General features: G+C 44.4%; 1 protein-coding gene across 2 annotated transcripts in view; it reads left to right on the plus strand.

Annotated features, from left to right (window-relative positions):
- The window catches only part of PRICKLE1 (prickle planar cell polarity protein 1), a 106,913-nt gene that overhangs the window by 70,379 nt on the left and 17,761 nt on the right, over positions 1-18,773 (plus strand). The window lies entirely within an intron of this gene.

Consider the following 18,773-nt stretch of genomic DNA (forward strand, 5'->3'; position numbering starts at 1 on the left):
TGGCCTCCAGGAGGTGTCCCACAATGCGCACAGTGACTGCTCTGGTCAGCAGTTTGAACCCACCTGCCCTGCAGCCAGGTAAACAACCATCTGCCCCTCTCTCTTCGAACCCTTGGGAATTTTTGAAATTCCATTTCATGTTTGCTTGGCGTGGAGAGGTCTTATTGCATCTTCCCAGGTGACCATGGCGGGTTATTGCGGCAAACGCTCTCCCACTTGGACCACTGCAGAGCTGCTGGAGTTGCTCAGTATACGGGGAGAGGAGGCTGTGCAGTCCCAGCTGTGCTTGAGCCATAGGAATTTTGATACCTATGAGCAATTTCTCGAGGCTTGTGCGAAAAGGGCTGTGATCAGGACATACTGCAGTGCAGAGTGAAGATAAAGGAGCAGACATACCATAAGGCGAAGGAGGCAAACCATCACTCTGATGCTGCACCTAAGACCTGCTGGTTCTATAAGGAGCTGGATGCTAACCACGGTGGCGACCCCACCTCTACTGCCAAGAGCCCCTTGGATACTTCAGTGGGCCTGGAGGCGGCGGAAAGAGGACCTAACCCAGAGGACAAAGTCGTTGATGAAGAGGCGGAGTTTAGACGATGAGGTGGAGCTCCTGGCGGGGTCGCTTGGTGGGGCAGGGAGCAAGGAACTGTTCACCACTCCAGAGTCTAGTGTCTAGCCAGTCTCAGCAGCTGCTCTCCAGCAGGCAAGAAGCAGGAGAGGAGATGCCTGGTAAGTGGCTGTGGTTTGTGTAGTGCAGGGGTGGGTTCACGATATAGAAATGTAGAAGGCTGGCTGTGTTTCTGTGTGCGGGACATTTCTCTGTGTATCTAATCAGTATGGGGGAACAGGGTGTTGATGCATGCCGAGATCTCACGGGAATCCTCCAGAGAGATCTCTAGGAAAGTTTCCTGGAGGTATTCGGTAATCCTCTGCCAAAGGTTCCTTGGCAGAACTGTTTTATTCCTTCCCCCATTGTAGGAAACTTTCCCATGCCATTCAGCAATCACTTGTGCAGGGACCAAAGTGGCATAGGGACCAGGGCAGAAGCCACAGGCGTGTAGTAGATGTCCCCCCGCTTCCCTGCTTACCCGCAGCAGCAAGATATCTGCTACAATGACCATACCCCCCCCCCCGCCTGTGGAAAAGTGTGGGAGAATTTTAGATTCCCCCCCCTAGTGGGCTGCACCGCAGCCCTTGCGGAGTGCATGCTCTTTTCTCCATGAAGAGCGCTCCCACCCCCAGCCAACACTCACCATGCTTTGCGTGTTCACAGAGATGTGTGCTTGCCAAGGGCCAGTGAGAAAATGATTGTTATGTTACAAAAGGTGTATTTCACTGAAATCTTTCAATGCTGTACGTGAACGTACCGATCATGTTTCTATGCATTGGTCCCTCTGCTTCGGCAGATGTGGCCTTCAGTAACACGCCACCCACACTGGCCGAACATCTCCGCCAGATAAGAAAACGCCCAAGATGGAGCAAAGAAGACATGTTCCAGGAGGTACTGCATTTTTCCAATGCAGAGAAAAGAGAACACAAGGAGTGGAGGGAAGCCAAAAGGCAGGACAGAAATGGAAATCAGGAGTTTGTTAAGGACACTACTGAGCGGATGACTAAAGTCATGGAGGAGCAAACGCAGATGCTGAAGTCTTTAATAATGCTGCAGACTGAGCAGATGCGTGCATGCCCGCCCTCCCCTAGAGCATATTCAGAACTCTTTTCCATGCCCCCCCCAACTCCGCCCGCACAGTCCTTTCCACTTTCCAGGACTTCTTGGTTTCCCCTTCACTCCACCTCCTTGGACAACTTTCAAAATGATAGCTGGACCTACATGCATCTCTGAAAGTCTGGTCTTCCCTGATACCTCCTTTCCCACTAAGCATCTCTGTGTGTGTGCGCGCGCGTTGTTGTGCAATATAAGCAAAGTTTTTGAAGGGTAACTCATCTTTATTTGTTTCCTACAAACTGAGATAGCCGGCACTACCAGTACATACACAGGCAGTTTCATCATTTGCTTGCTGGAATGTGAGGCCCCAAATGTCACCATTTCTACCTAGGAAAACTACGTCACGTAAGATTGCAGCACTAATACAGAGATATGCATTACTGGTTCACATTTTCAAAGTGTTGCTGCAAAGCCTCCCTGATTCGAATTACCCCCCTCTGGGCCCCTCTGATAGCTCAAAATCAGTAGCCAAGCAGTCTGCCTCAATACTCCACCCCTGAGCAAACCTTTCAGTCGTAGCTTCACAAAGATTATACAATGTACAACACGCGGCTATGACCATGGGAATATTATCTTCATTCAGGTCTAATCTGCCATAAAGACATGGCCAGCACACCTTTAATCTGCCAAAGGCACATTCCACTGTCCTCTGGCACTTACTCATCCTGTTGTTGAACCACTCCTTACTGCTGTCCAGGTTCCCATGTAGGTTTTCATGAGCCATGGCTGTAAGGGGTACGCTGGGGTCTTCCAGGATCGCTATGGGCATTTCAACATCCCCCACTGTAATCTTCTGGTCTGAAAAGAAAGTCCCTGCTTGCAGCTTTCTATACAGGCCAGTGTTCCTGAAGATGCATGCATCATGCACCTTCCCAGACCACCCCACGTTGATGTCAGAGAAACGCCCATGGTGATCTACAAGTGCCTGCAACACCATGGAGAAACTTCCTATTGATGTACTCCATCACAAGATGGTCTTTTGCCAAAATTGGAATATGTGTGCCATCTATTGCCTTCCACAGTTCTGCAAAGCCATCCACTATTTCATGCACATTTCCGAGAGTCACGGTCGTCCATAGCAGGATTCGATTAATTGCCCTGTACACTTGCATTAATGAAACCCCAGTGGTCGACTTTTCCACTCCAAATTGATTCACGACCAACCTGTAGCAGTCTGGTGTAGCCAGCTTCCACACAGTGATTGCGACACGCTTCTCTACCAAAAGGGCAGCTCTCATTCTGGTGTCCTTGTGCCGCAGTGCTGGGGTGAGCTCCGCACACAGTTCCAGGAAGGTGGCTTTCCACATCCAAAAGTTCTGTAGCCACTGCTCATCATCCCACACCTGCATGATGATACAATCCAACAATTCAGTGCTTGTTTCCTGAGCCCAGAAGCAATGGTCCACCCTCTGCAGCTGTTCTGTGAATGCCAAAAGCAATCTACAGTTGCTCTTATGCATATCACACAGTATGTCAGGCAACTGGAGGTCGTCTTCAGTTAGGAACTTTGCAGTTACCTGCACTGCCATCCATGATGCCTTCATGACAGTTAACAGAGCATAGGAGAGCAGTGCAGGATCCATCCCGTCTCACAAACAAGGGCCATTGAAAAATGCTGAGAAAGAAAGCCGGAAGCCCATGGAATGCTGGGACAGAAAGCAATGCACCATGGGACATTAAGCCTGGTCCCAAGATGCGCCACAATCCACTCCGCCTTCCCACAAGACCTAGCGGCAGAAGGTGTTGAGCTGGACTATGGGATAGGTACCCACAGTGCACTGCTCACACAGTCGATGCTAGTGCCCCAAGTGTGGACATGTTCTCCTGACAGAGGGAGTGAGTGTGAACATGCAATACCAATTTTAATTATAGCACTTTTTGAGCATTGACATAACTTTTGTCAACAAAACTCTGCAGTGTAGACAAGGCCTTAGTAAGGGAGCTTTTCCCCATTTCTACCTTTCAAGGATAAGCCTCGACTGAATTTGAAGAAATGGCAAACCCATTGCCATTTTTAAAAATTTTTTTTTTAAACCCACAACTTAAAAACATAAAAACTGTAGTAAAACAAAATCAGATTTGAACTATGTTACATCTCTGATTGATGATAACATAAGTTTCTGGATACAGAATTTCTTCCAGTTCCTGTATCACATATGACGTTTCTGTATAAGCAGAAGAGGAAATTTTAGAAAAGCTGAGAACGACAAAAATAGTTTTGACAGAGGGAGCATGGCCTGGCCTGCCAAATAAGCAAGCCTAGTAAACAGAGTAGTGAGCGTCTATTGAAGTGGAAATAGTGTCTGGCTTTGGGAGAGATGTTTTGCTGTTATTCAACAGGAAGTAGACTGTCTTCAGACTTAGGTGCCTGTAATATATGGGAGACTAATAGCCATTTAGCTATTGATCTTCCTTTGCAAAGATTGAAACAGTATCTCTTTTTTGTGATGCATTTTGGTAGGGTTGACCAGCACTGGGTCTTGACAGCTCATAAATCTGTTGGTATCTCTTCCGCCCCTGCTACTTTGCTATCCAAATGAAAGTTAACAAAAGTATAACGTATCTTTATCCAGATAGACCAGCAATTTATTAATGTCGACATTACATCACTGTCTGCCTTCAGGATGGCATGTGAGATGAATTTAGTAAACCAAAGTGGATGCAGTGTTGTTGTAGCCATGTCAGTCTCAGGATAAGAGAGAGGCAAAGTAGGTGAGGTTTCAGAGTAACAGCCGTGTTAGTCTGTATTCGCAAAAAGAAAAGGAGGACTTGTGGCACCTTAGAGACTAACCAATTTATTTGAGCATAAGCTTTCGTGAGCTACAGCTTATGCTCAAATAAATTGGTTAGTCTCTAAGGTGCCACAAGTACTCCTTTTCTTTTTGAAAGTAGGTGAGGTAATATCTTTTATTGGACCAACTTCTGTTGGTGAGAGAGACAAGCTTTTGAGCTTACACAGCTTGTCTCACCTACAGAAATTGGTCCAATAAAATATATTACCTCACCTAGATTGCAAACCAAATTAACAGTTCTTCTAAACTGTTGTCTCTTCTGTATGAGTTGTGTTGGAACTTGGTGCACTTATATATAAATTTAGCATGTGGGTCTCTGAAAAATGACTCTGTGAAAACAGGAGAGTTCCATGATTGTTGGGTCTCATTGATCGCCAGAGTAAATTTGCCCACTTTAATCAAAGAGATGACTGTCACTGCCATCCCTGCATCCCAGCCTAGAATTTAACTGGGTTGTCTTCTTTCTGACTTGTGTATCATCAGTAATAGAGATCTTCCAGGTCAAACTGTTCTCATGGTAACTACATTGTCTTTAAATTCTGGCCTCAGGTGTGCCTATTCAGCTACATGGCCTGTAACAGGCGTGCCTAAGTATAACTGAGTCATTATTTACACAAGAAAATTGTCCTGATCTAATTAAAATTGGTTGAGAAAATGATATAGTATAGATGCTCTAGTTTTGGTTTAAGAGTGTTGTACTGATTTTATCTGAAGGAAGTTGCACTGATGGTTAACTAAATCAGTTTCTAAACCAATTTGGCTAAATCGATTCAATTGTCTCATGTAGACAAGGTCTAAGAGCAGAATTTCTGTAACCAGGCATTTGCCATACATAAAGCTAACATGATTCATTGCATCCACAAAGCAGACTTTTCTCTGGCATAATAGAGAAGTTAAAAGTACATAGATAAGCAAACAATGGTGTCCACAATCTTCCATGTTGCACAACTGCTTCTGCTGGTGCCACAGGCAAAGCATTGTCGTGCATGTGTTACAATGCACTTGATTAGACAGTCCCTTCTACACAACCAACCAAACAAACCTCAGAACCAAACAAAATTGTGTTAGAATCTGGTTAGAAACAAGTCAGTTGTGGTATAACTGTTCGTGATCAAGGCCTACACAGTACTATACTCACTCAGTTACTCATGTTGTGTGTGGACATCAGCCATGTGTTGAGTCAATCATGTTAAAAATCAGGTTATAATCTTAATCAAAATCTTTAGGGGTTAGCAATTACTATAAAGATGCTTTAAGAGTCCTGTCAGCTCAGGAGCAAAGTCCGGCCAAATCCGCTAACAAAATGCTCTATAACATTTTAATTTCTTTCCTTGTTACTTCAGAGCAGAATCATGGTCTAACATCTGTACCAATACTGTACTAGATATACAGTAAATGAAAGGAATAAATTAAACTTCAAAAACAACTTCTAAGACAGCTATCCTTTGTACATATATTTCAGAACAGAGGTATTTGATGCCACTGGGCCGGTGCTAGTTGTAACTGTGTTCAAATTCAAACATGATTGTATCAAAAAGCCGACAAAACTGCTAATGTAGACATAGTCCTAGTGTCTAGCACAGAGGTGAGTAAACTTTTTTTGGCTCAAGGGCCACATTGGGGGTTGCGAAACTATATGGTGGCCCGGGTAGGGAAGACTGTGCACCCCCCAAACAGCCTGGCCCCCACCCCCTATCCTCCCCCTATCTGCCCCCTGACGGCCCCCTCAGAACCCCCGACCCATCCAACTCCCCCTGCTCCTTGTCCCCTAACCGCCCCCTTCTGGGACCCCCCAACCCTAACCACACTCCCAAGACCCCAACCCCATCCAACCCCCCCCCGCTCCCTGTCCCTTGATTGCCCCGACCCCTATGCACATCCCTGCCCCCTGACAGCCCCCCTCTCCCCCCGACTCTCACGCCTATCCAATCACCCCCTGCTCCCTGTTGCTTGACTGCCCCCCAGGGCCTCCTGCCCCTTATCCAACCCCCCCCCCCCCTTACCATGCCGCTCAGAGCAGCAGGAGCCCGCAGCCACGTGGCCCAGCCAGAGCCAGCCATGCCACCCAGAGCACTGGCGGCGCGGTGAGGTGAGGTGAGGCTGCGGGGCGAGGGGGACGGGACAGCAGGGGAGGCGGTGGGAACTAGTCTCCCTGGCCGGGAGCTCAGGGGCCGGGCAGGATGGTCCCACAGGCTGGATGTGGCCCGTGGGCTGTAGTTTGCCCACCTCTGGTCTAGCACAATAGAGCCCCATTCTTGGTTTGCCATAAGCACTACCATAATAAATAATGAATGCTCCCCAATTGTTTTTGGATAGAGAAGAGAGAAAGGAGGAAGTCTTGATTATTCCTCAGGAGTTGCTAAGGGAGGGAAGAACGGAAGGGGAAATATTGATCTCTGCCTGTAGCCCTGGAATTAAAGATACTTCATTTGGCCTGAGTGAGCATGATAGCAGAGCCAAATGTATGGCTGTCACTCCAGATGAGTGACACTTGGCAGGGATGCAGATGGTGAAAACTGAAAGTTAAAGGACACGTCTGCATTGGGAATTTTCAGCACTTTTCATCCCACTGGTCTAGCTTTGCTGATGGTGGCAACGGGGAAGTGCTAGTATAGACAAAGATACAGTTTAGGATATAGTTGTTAAAATATCTGTACCCTGCCTACACTAGCACTCCCCCATCACTACCACCAATAGAACTGCACTTGTGCTAGATAGTGGTTTTCAATCTGTGGTCCAACCCCTGCGGATCTGCAGATTACGTCTAAGATTTCCAAAGAGGTCTGCACCTCCATTCGAAATTTTTTAGGGGTCTGCAATTTCAAGTGAAAGAAGTTGAAACCCACTGTGCTAGACTAACAGTGGGGAAATTGTTAGTGTAGACAAGAACAAGGGCAAGACTTATAAAATTATATGCGGAGACGCCTAAAAATGCAGCTAGGCACCTAGTGGGATTTACAAATCCGAAAGCAGATTAGGAACTTAACTACCATTAAAGTCTAAATGCCTTTATAAATATGGCCCATGGAAACTTTTCAGAAGAAACTATACTCATGGTATGTCTACACCACAGTCACAGATGTGACTGTAGCTGAGGTACGCATACCGGTGCTAGGCTTTAATCTAGCTAGTGCTACTAAAAATAGCACTGAAGATGCGTGCCGTGGATCCCGTGGGGGAACGTACAAATCTGATCAGAATCCTAGGTATGTACTTGTGTTGCTCGTCTGTGCCGGGGCCATTGCTGCCACATCTTCACTGCTATTTTAACTGTGCTAGGTAGATTAAAGCTAGCGCAGATATGCGAACCTGAACTGCAATCACATTTCCAACTTCAGTGTAAACATACCCTTAGAGGCCCAACTTATTCCCATGGGAGAGAGAACACCTCAAGTCATGATGGGGCTCTAGAAGAAATTTCTGTGAGGACTCGCTTGAGGAAAACCTCCCTGCATCATCCTCTTTGCTCCTCATAGCAAAGCCTATCAAGCCTGCTGTTTTCCAAACCTGGCAGATCCCCAGGGATCTGTGTGGGCCTCCAGAAGCTATAACCATCCATCTAGTGGCTCTGGCAGGCCTCTTACCCTCACACTTTCAGGGATTTCTCTGACTATAGCCCCCAGGAACCCTGGTGTGGACAGGGCTGGATTAACCTTTTTTGGGCCTAGTGCCAAACATATTTGTGGGCCCCCACAAGGGCAATGGGGCATGGCGCGGGGGTCAGGAGCGGTCAGTCCCTGGAGCGAGGCACCAGTCAGGGGAAATGAGACATAGCACGACGGGGGTGGCACTGCTCTGCCCAGCCCAGAGTGAGGGCACACTTTAGAAACCAGCAGCCGCCAGACATACACTGCATCACTCATAGACTCATAGATATTAAGGTCAGAAGGGACCATTATGATCATCTAGTCTGACCTCCTCCACAATGCAGGCCACAGAATCTCACCCACCCACTCCTGCAATAAACCTCTCACCTATGTCTGAGCTATTGAAGTCCTCAAATCATGGTTTAAAGACTTCAAGGTACAGAGAATCCTCCAGCAAGTGACCCGTGCCCCATGCTACAGAGGAAGGCGAAAAACCCCCAGGGCCTCTGCCAATCTGCCCTGGAGGAAAATTCCTTCCCAACCCCAAATATGGCGATCAGCTGAACCCTGAGCATGTGGGCAAGATTCACCAGCAAGATACCCAGGAAAGAATTCTCTGTAGTAACTCAGATCCCACCCTATTTAACATCCCATCACAGGCCATTGGGCCTATTTACCATGAATATTTAAAGATCAATTAATTGCCAAAATCATGTTATCCCATCATGCCATCTCCTCCATAAACTTATCGAGTTTAATCTTGAAACCAGATAGGTCTTTTGCCCCCACTGCTTCCCTTGGAAGGCTATTCCAGAACTTCACTCCTCTGATGGTTAGAAACCTTCATCTAATTTCAAATCTAAACTTCCTGATGGCCAGTTTATATCCATTTGTTCTTGTGTCCACATTGGTACTGAGCTTAAATAATTCCTCTCCCTCTCGGGTATTTATTCCTCTGATATATTTATAGAGAGCAATCATATCTCCCCTCAACCTTCTTTTGGTTAGGCTAAACAAGCCAAGCTTCTTGAGTCTCCTTTCATAAAACAGATTTTCCATTCCTCGGATCATCCTAGTAGTCCTTCTCTGTGCCTGTTCCAGTTTGAATTCATCCTTCTTAAACATGGGAGACCAGAACTGCACACAGTATTCCATATGAGGTCTCACCAGTGCCTTGTATAATGGTACTAAAGCCTCCATATCTCTACTGGAAATACCTCGCCTGATGCATCCCAAGACCGCATTAGCTTTTTTCACGGCCATATCACATTGGCGGCTCATAGTCAACCTGTGGTCCAAGTTCCTTCTCCTCCTCCGTTACTTCTAATTGATGCATCCCCAGCTTATAACTAAAATTCTTGTTATTAATCCCTAAATGCATGACCTTACACTTCTCACTATTAAATTTCATCCTATTAAAACTCCAGTTTACAAGGTCATCCAGATCCTCCTGTATGATATCCTGGTCCTTCTCTAAATTGGCAATACCTCCCAGCTTTGTATCATCCGCAAACTTTATTAGAACACTCCCACTTTTTGTGCCGAAGTCAGTAATAAAAAGATTAAATAAGATTGGTCCCAAAACTGATCCCTGAGGAACTCCACTGGCAACCTCAAGCCTGACAGTTTACCTTTCAGTATGACCTGCTGTAGTCTCCCTTTTAACCAATTCCTTATCCACCTTTCAATTTTCATAGTGATCCCCATCTTTTCCAATTTAACTAATAATTCCCCATGTGGCACCGTATCAAACGCCTTACTGAAATCTAGGTAAATTAGATCCACTGCATTTCCTTTGTCTAAAAAATCTGTTACTTTCTCAAAGAAGGAGATCAGGTTGGTGGCACGATCTACCTTTTGTAAAACCATGTTGTATTTTGTCCCATTTACCTCAATGTCCTTAACTACTTTCTCCTTCAGAATTTTTTCCAAGCCCTTGCATACTACAGATGTCAAACTAACAGGCCTGTAGTTACCCGGATCACTTTTTTTCCCCTTTCTTAAAAATAGGAACTGTTAGCAATTCTCCAGTCATACAGTACAACCCCTGAGTTTACAGATTCATTAAAAATTCTTGCTAATGGGCTTGCAATTTCATGTGCCAATTCCTTTAATATTCTTGGATGAAGATTATCCAGGCCCACCGATTTAGTCCCATTAAGCTGTTAGAGTTTCACTTCTACCTCAGATATGGTAATATCTACCTCCATATCCTCATTCCCATTTGTCATGCTACCTTTATCCCTAAGATCCTCATTAAAGACTGAGGCAAAGTATTTGTTTAGATATTAGGCCATGCCTAGATTATCCTTAACCTCCACTCCATCCTTAGTGTTTAACGGTCCCACTTCTTCTTTCTTTGTTTTCTTCTTATTTATATGGCTATAGAACCTTTTACTATTGGTTTTAATTCCCTTTGCAAGGTCCAACTCTACTTGACTTTTAGCCTCTCTCACTTTATCCCTACATGTTCTGACCTCAATAAGGTAGCTTTCCTTGCTGATCCCTCCCATCTTCCACTCCCTGTATGCTTTCTGCTTTTTCTTAATCACCTCTCTGAGATGCTTGCTCATCCAGCTTGGTCTACAACTCCTGCCAATGAATTTTTTCCTCTTTCTTGGGATGCAGGCTTTCGATAGCTTCTGCAGCTTGACTTGAAGTAATCCCGGGCCTCCTCCACCTCTAGATCCTTAAGTTCTTCAATCCAATCCACTTCCCTAACTAATTTCCTTAATTTTTGAAAGTCAGCCCTTTTGAAATCAAAAACCCTAGTCGCAGATTTATTTTTGTTTATCCTTCTGTTCAGTTTGAACTGAATTAGCTCATGATCACTTGAACCCAGGTTGTCCCATACAGCTATTTCTTCTATGAGGTCCTCACTACTCACCAAAATCAAATCTAAAATGGCATCCCCTCTTGTCGGTTCAGCAGCTTCTTGATGAAGGAATCCATCAGCTATCGCATCTAGGAAAATCTGAGCCCTATTATTATTACTAGCACTTGTCCTCCAGTGTATATCTGGGAAGTTAGTCTCCCATGATCACGCAGTTTCCATCAGTATTTACTTTATTAAAAACATTAAGAGGGCTCTATCCATATCCAAATTAGATGCCGGCGGTCTATAGCACACCCCAAGCACTATCACAGGGGAGGCTCTAGTAGTTTTCTTCCCCAATGTGATTTTTGCCCAGACGGACTCTGTCTTATCCATTCCATTGCTTCTTATTTCTTTACATTCTACCTCATCATTGATATACAGTGCTACTCCACCACCTTTACCTTTATTTCTGTCTTTCCTAAACAGCACATACCCTTCAATACCTGTAGTCCAGTCATGGCTACTATTCCACCATGTTTCTGTTATCCCTATAATATCTGGTTTCACTTCCTGCACCAGTAGCTCCATTTTGTTACCTAGGCTCCTCGCATTGGTGTACAAACATCTTAATTTTTGCTGTTTGGCCTTGCTCACATTCTTTACCCGATTACGCACGGACATTCTACAGCCAGTATGACGTATTAGACTGGTATCCACACTGCCCTTCCTCCTTATGTCCATTCTCCTACCCATGGCTGTATCCTTTCTTACTTTGTTTTCTTCCCTCTCAATGCTAAAATCCGGTGTGGAGATCACCTGGACATCTCCCAACCATCTCCCCCAAATTCCTAGTTTAAAGCTCTCTTAATCAATTGTGTCAGCCTCCATCCTAGAAGTCTATTTCCTTCCCTACTCAGATGAAGTCCATCCCGAGAGAACTGTCCTCTGTCCATTAATGCCTCCCAGCAGTCATACATCCCAAAGCCCTCCTTATAGCACCACTCCTAAGCCATCTGTTGATAGTCATAATCTTGTCACACCTTTGTTGCCCTTCTCTAGGAACAGACAGAATCCCACTGAAGATTTATACCTGAGCCTCGATTTCCTTAAGTGTCTTCCCCACCCTGGCATAGTCTCCCTTGATACGTTCCAGTGAGAATTTACCGGTATCATTTGTTCCCACATGAAGGACAATCAGTGGATTCTTTCCCGCGCCCTTTAGGATCCTTTTCAACCTCAGGTCCACATCCCGTATCTTAGCACCTGGAAGACAGCACACCCTTCTATTGTCTGGATCAACTCTGGTTACAGGCCTGTCTATTCTTCACAGTAAGGAGTCCCTGATCACGTAGACCTGCCTTTTCCTGGTGATGGTGCGATTCTCCAGTCTATCCCCTGTTCCCTCTGGCTGTAAATTCTTTCCATTCCTATTCTCCCTTCTAATCCTCTTCAACCCATCCTGTATCCTCCTGGGGCTCATATTTGGTGTAGTCTCCATTGACTCTTCCCCTTTTCCTATAGGACTAGCCGCTCTTCTCTTCTTCCTTGCCCTTCCACCTTCAGTGACCACCTGCTGAGCCCCTTCTTCATTTTCCAACTCTGCAAACCTGTTCTTCAGCTCTATTTCTCCTTCACTAGCCTGTCTTTTGCTCTGCCTGGTTCTTTTAGTCACATGCTTCCACTGTCCATTTTCTTCACCCAGCAGTCTCCCCTCAGAATTCTTCAGTCCTGCTGCCATCTGCAAGTCTGAGCTTTTCCCTTCAGCTGCCTCATGTCTTTGCTCCGTAATCCGCTTGAACCCCCTTCTAAACTCAACCAGACTTTCCACCTGCATCTCCAATCCTTGGATCTTCTCTTCCATCAGCTCTATCAGACGGCACTTCATGCAGATGAAACTCTTTCCCGGTACCCCCTCCGGGATCATGTACATACCGCAGCTTCCACATCCAGTCATCTTCATAGCGTCTTCCACTACATGGGTCACTCCCACTGCTGCCTCTGTCATAGCCTTCCCACCTAAATCCTGTTAATCTGGGGTACACAAACCACACCAAAACACCACCACCCACAGCAAAAACAAACCCCAAACAAGCACCGCAATACAAACTCCCCTGTTTACAGCTCTGTTTGCTGGCTCCTGTGCCACTGCAGCTGTCTGTGCCACTGCCTGACTGGCTGGCTACCTTTATAGGACCCCTACTCAGAGAAGCCCCGCCCTCTAATCAGGGCTCAGCTTCTCTTCCAGCACAAAGCCCCTACAAGCCTCTACACATACAAATAATACAAATACAAAAACTTTCTCCTCCAACAGTATTCCCACTCAAACTCCCGTTTACAGCTCTGTTTACACACAGCCTCCCAGCCCAGTGCCCCCCAACAGACTCCCCACCAACACCTATGCCCAACAGCCCCCTGCCCACAGACATCCCCCACAGACTCCCCACCACAACTGCATAGCGCTCTGCATACCACCACCACCACCCAGTGCCCCCCGCTACACTCACCAGCCCCACTGGGAGGTGACCGTGTCCACCAGGCTGAGCCGGCAGTGTGGCCATTGCTGGTCCGCCCCTCAGGAGCAGCACGATCAGCCAGGCTGGAGTGGGGCCTGCCCAAGCTGAGCTCCCACGGGACCCACTTGCTGGGTGGTGCCTGGCCGAGCCCTCCATGCTGCCCCCCTCCACCAGCCGAGACTGGTCCAACCTCTGCACCAGTCCCAGGTGGCTCGGTCCCAGGGAGATGTGCTGGGCCCCTGCAGGTAGTGGGCTGCAGAGACTGATCGAAGGTGGAACCATTCTGGGGAGCAGGACAGACCCCTGGAATGTGACCCCCGAGAGCCTCCCCCACGGCCAGCAGCCCTACCCAGCCACATGATGGCGCCTGGCTGCTGGGCGGCGAGTCCCTTACAAGCAAGAGGACCTGCTGGCTGGGAGCCACTCACACAGCAAGGCCAGGCTCTTGACTGCCCAAGGTGAGGGGCCAGACCTGGCGTGTGGACGGGTCGTGAGTTAGGGCACCCAGGGCTGTTTTAATGCGCTCTAACTTGCAAGTGTAGCCATGCCCTTAGTGTAGACAAGCCCTACATCTCTCAGTGCTGTAGCTTTTTCCAGTGTAGACCTACCCATAGTGAGCGACAATCCCTGCTTCAGAGAGTTTGTCTTATTAGTTCTCTAGTTGTCCATAGAAGTTTCCAAGCAAAAGGGATAGAAAAGACATGGATTGTTAATATTTAACAGCAAAAATAATGCATCGGGGGAGGTCAGGGAGAATAAATGTATTTCCGATGTTTCAGTTTTTAATTAATGATCAATGGAATTGGTAGAGATGTTCAGTTGACCACCAGAGGGAGATTATTCAACTCAACAAATAAAAACACTGAAATTGACAAAATCTGGATGAATACATGCCATATTTGACTTTTTAATTTAAAAAAATTATTGTGACTTCATAAAAAAAAAAACAGGTAAAAAAATCATGGTGTTTATTACCAATAGAATTACTTCATGCAAATGAAGTTGGATTTAGGCATGGGAAGTTGACTGGTTGATATACCAGAGATATTGCAATTCCCCCCTCCCAGTAATGGCCAGGTCTCACAACTCTGTGCAGGTGTACCCCGCTGTTGAATCCCCTTGACTTCAGAATGGTTCTGTACAGGTGCAGTGGTCCACCTAATCAGAACAGGTAGAGCCAATGACAGGGGAGTAAAAGGAGAAGAACAGAGCAGAGCAGTACCTATCCTACCAGACTTGGGGCTGGTTATCAGGTAGGTGTTGTGATAACTAGACATAGATGAGTAGATGAATATTTTATATTTCTTCTCATAGGTATCATATTGTGGATCCATTGGGTATCTGGGTCTGCCATTTATAATGATGTCACTACAGACAATACTGGTCCTCCTTGCTGTTTCTGGCCATGCCATCACCACCACACCTGTTACTCAGCATTGTATGAATCTGTAATGTTTCTCTCAGGCGTATGTCTTTTTAAGAGATTTATGTGCTTCCATTGGATTTAGAAGGGTGATAAAGAATTAAAAGACTGATCAAGTTAGTCACTCTACTAGAGTTTAAATAGAGAAAGCTCCTCTCAAACTGCAAAGGGAATTTTAATGTCTGACTGCATGTCTTGTGAAGCAATATTAACCTATTTTTTGTAATAGAGATCACGCATTTTTCATCCGTGATTTCTAATGCTGTTGATTTGTGATAAGATTTGACGTAATGGACCAAACCGTTGATCCATCAAGTTTCATATCCTTGTGGTCTGCTAATGCCCGATCATTATTAATCAACTATGCCATAGTGTTTTCATGGAATGGGAAAAGTTTCTTCCTGTTCCATGTTGCAGTATATGTATGCCCTGACATACGATATTGGATATTCTCATTTCAGAATTCATGACTAAAATGTTGATTTGTCTTAATGTTACCCAGCCAGTAGCAATAAGTAGCTTAACTTCATGCATGAAATTGCATCCTATTTCCCATGTAAAAAAGAGGTTTAATATTTTCCATTTCTGAACACAGTTCATGTATCTGACCCCTTTCCACAAACAAATTTATTTTTGAATGATTGGCTCTATACCATGAATAGATAATTTTAAAGCAGTCTTTTTCACCTCATAAAATGAAGTCTAGATACAGGTTGGAGATGTGGGAAAATGGTTGCAGTTGGATAAAACTAGATTGTTTTCTTCTTAGCAGGTTTCAGAGTAGCAGCCATGTTAGTCTGTATTCGCAAAAAAAAAGGAGTACTAGTGGCACCTTAGAGACTAACCAATTTATTTGAGCATAAGCTTTCATGAGCTACAGCATCCATTGAAGTGAGCTGTAGCTCACGAAAGCTTATGCTCAAATAAATTGGTTAGTCTCTAAGGTGCCACTAGTACTCCTTTTCTTTCTTCTTAGCAGTCACCCAAAAAGCAATCCACACCAGTCTTCCAGCTGACTGAAACAAAAGGCAGCCCTTGAGGGGCCCAGTTATGACTCATGCCTTTCCTTTTCTGAATGTGTTTGCCCTTGACAATAACAATGCCTTTCAGACAAGATTGACTCCTCTTAGCACCCTGTGGATATAGTCTGTCTCATTCAAATTTAATTTTTGTAGGCAGCATTAACTGTCTGCTAACTACTTCGTTACTATCTCATATGCAATAGCCTGTAAAGTTAACAATGCTGTGGAAAATGTAACAAACAAGTAGCTGTGAATGTTCCACAGTAGTTGACACTTCCACCCTCCATACAAATAGTTGAATGCTGTACATAATTGGATAATCACGAAGCCCTATCTAGTTAGCTAGTGTATAGTTGATTTTAAACAAAAGTTTTAGAAGTGATCAGCCTCATATAATTATAATTTCATGTTAGATGCTTTACTACTGGAGAATATGCATCTATGCCAAGCTTTAGGAGAAAGGAGTGCATGTCTGATTAATGTTGTGACCTGTCCAAAACTAGACATCTCTACAAAAATGCTACATAGTTTCATTCAGAACAAGAGGCATTTATGCCTTTGACCTAGAGATAAAGTACTAATAAATTATCTTTGATAATTATTTCCCTAGGAAAGCAAAGAACAGTTAGGAATAGGAAAAAGGAAATATGACCTAGGTGTTCACGGTTAAATTCACAGTTCTGTAGAGGAAACTGCCTGTCAGCCTTTGAAGTCAAATGTGGGAGGGAAGGCGCAAAAGCCAGTTTATTTCAAGCTGGAGGAAAGGCTACACCTTTTAAAAATGCAGAGTGAAGTAAAAGCGACAGCTATGTTAGTGGTTCCTCCCTTTTTGAATATTTATTGTCAAAGATGGAATCAACACTGGCTGCTAGCCAAGCATGTCTGCATGACAAACACTGTTGTCTGACCAAGGCTAAATCTTTTCTAAATAGACTCTACACTTAAAGCCATAAGCCTCTGGTATCTCTGCCCACTAATAAATACTAAATTTTTCCTCATCTGTACTTGGCACTGGAGAGAGAGAGAAACTACTTGAGTTTTACCACTGAGCTATTCATTTCACCAAACAGTTTACAGCAACATGTTTGTGTATTTTTAAATGTTAAGCTTTACAATAGGGCCTTTTCTGTTCAGTTGGGTGCAGAACCATATGTGCAACTAATCTCCTTAACTATGCCCTGTGAGAGAGAAATTGTTCTTGGGTAACATTTTTTTTAAAAAGAAAAAAGAAAAGGAGTACTTGTGGCACCTTAGAGACTAACCAGTTTATTTGAGCATGAGCTTTCGTGAGCTACAGCTCACTTCATCGGATGCATAGCATATTGTGGAAACTGCAGAAGACATTATATACACACAGAGACCATGAAACTCTGTGTGTGTATATAATGTCTTCTGCAGTTTCCACGATATGCTATGCATCCGATGAAGTGAGCTGTAGCTCACGAAAGCTCATGCTCAAATAAACTGGTTAGTCTCTAAGGTGCCACAAGTACTCCTTTTCTTTTTTCTTTTTACGAATACAGACTAACACGGCTGTTACTCTGAAACCTACCATTTTTTTTAAAAAATTGACATTCTACCTTACATTGCTGTTTGTCCACCAGCACTTTATAAATGCAGAGACTTCATATGACTCAGATACTACAGCAACTATAAATACTACATGTATGTATAGATTTGTATTCTGATAGTGTTACCTTTGTATGTAAAGCAGTATTTACAGTCTACTATTGGCCATAGTCCCTACGTACTGATATCTAATGTGTATAAAATACATTATTTTAGATTATATACTGTAGCTATTAAAGAGTTCTTAATTTCTTTTTGTAATTATGCAAATATATACAATATCCAGATTTATTATGATGCCATAGTACACCTTTCAGTCTTGCACATGAAAACATTGACTCTACTACTCTGAAATTCTTTCCTCTTGCTTCAAACGGTTTAGTGATATATTTAATGAAGGGATTTTTTTGTATTAAATCCTATATAAAATATTTGTCACATTTGTATAATACTATTCATGGGGCTGCTTTGAATTTTGCTAGTGTATTACTACTAATTGTCAGGTTTCAGAGTAGCAGCCGTGTTAGTCTATATTCGCAAAAAGAAAAGGAGTACTTGTGGCACCTTAGAGACTAAATTTGTTAGTCTCTAAGGTGCCACAAGTACTCCTTTTTTTACTACTAATTGTAGCTCACTTTTGACACCTTCAACTATCCTGTTTGATTTAAGTACACAGACTTTTACCTGGCATTGTTCCTTTCTCTGTCTCATGGAGTGACACAAAATAGCTCTCTTCATCAGGCTTGCCTGACTTTATTTATGTTAAGGACCTCTTCAAAATGGTTAGAAACTTATTAAATTCTGGCCCAGTGGGCTGACTGCATTGTTATGGCAAGTTTTGAGATGATTGTTAAGGAAGGCGGCCTCCCATATTCCGAGAGTGGTGTGCTGGAACGAAAAGGGAAGTTTACACAGGCGTTTTAAAATGTTTGCATCAGTGCTTGTAGAACTGATTGGGCTCCCTGGAGCTCATGAAATGGAAGATAAGGGATTTCTCAAGTAACACTTGTAGTTTGTAGTAACTTGTAGTTTATATAGGATCACAGATGACTGACAGTTCCTGGAAGTGGACAGTCTAACGATTAATGTTGGAGGAATTATAGACTGAACAGAGGTCAGATCTTAGTACACTCTGATGTATAGGCAGGAAGGCTTTCCACACAATGGGGGGTGTGGTGGGAGATCTATTACAAGCACAAATAGCATTAGGGAAGCAAACTGGGGGGTGGGGGGGGGGAATAATGTATGTACTCAGTAGTGTGACTTAAGCTTTTATTACTTCTAAAAATATTCAGTCCCTGGAGTAGATATTTGTCTGAGGGA

Source organism: Natator depressus, chromosome 1 (assembly GCF_965152275.1).
Source record: "Natator depressus isolate rNatDep1 chromosome 1, rNatDep2.hap1, whole genome shotgun sequence".
Taxonomy (NCBI): domain Eukaryota; kingdom Metazoa; phylum Chordata; order Testudines; family Cheloniidae; genus Natator; species Natator depressus.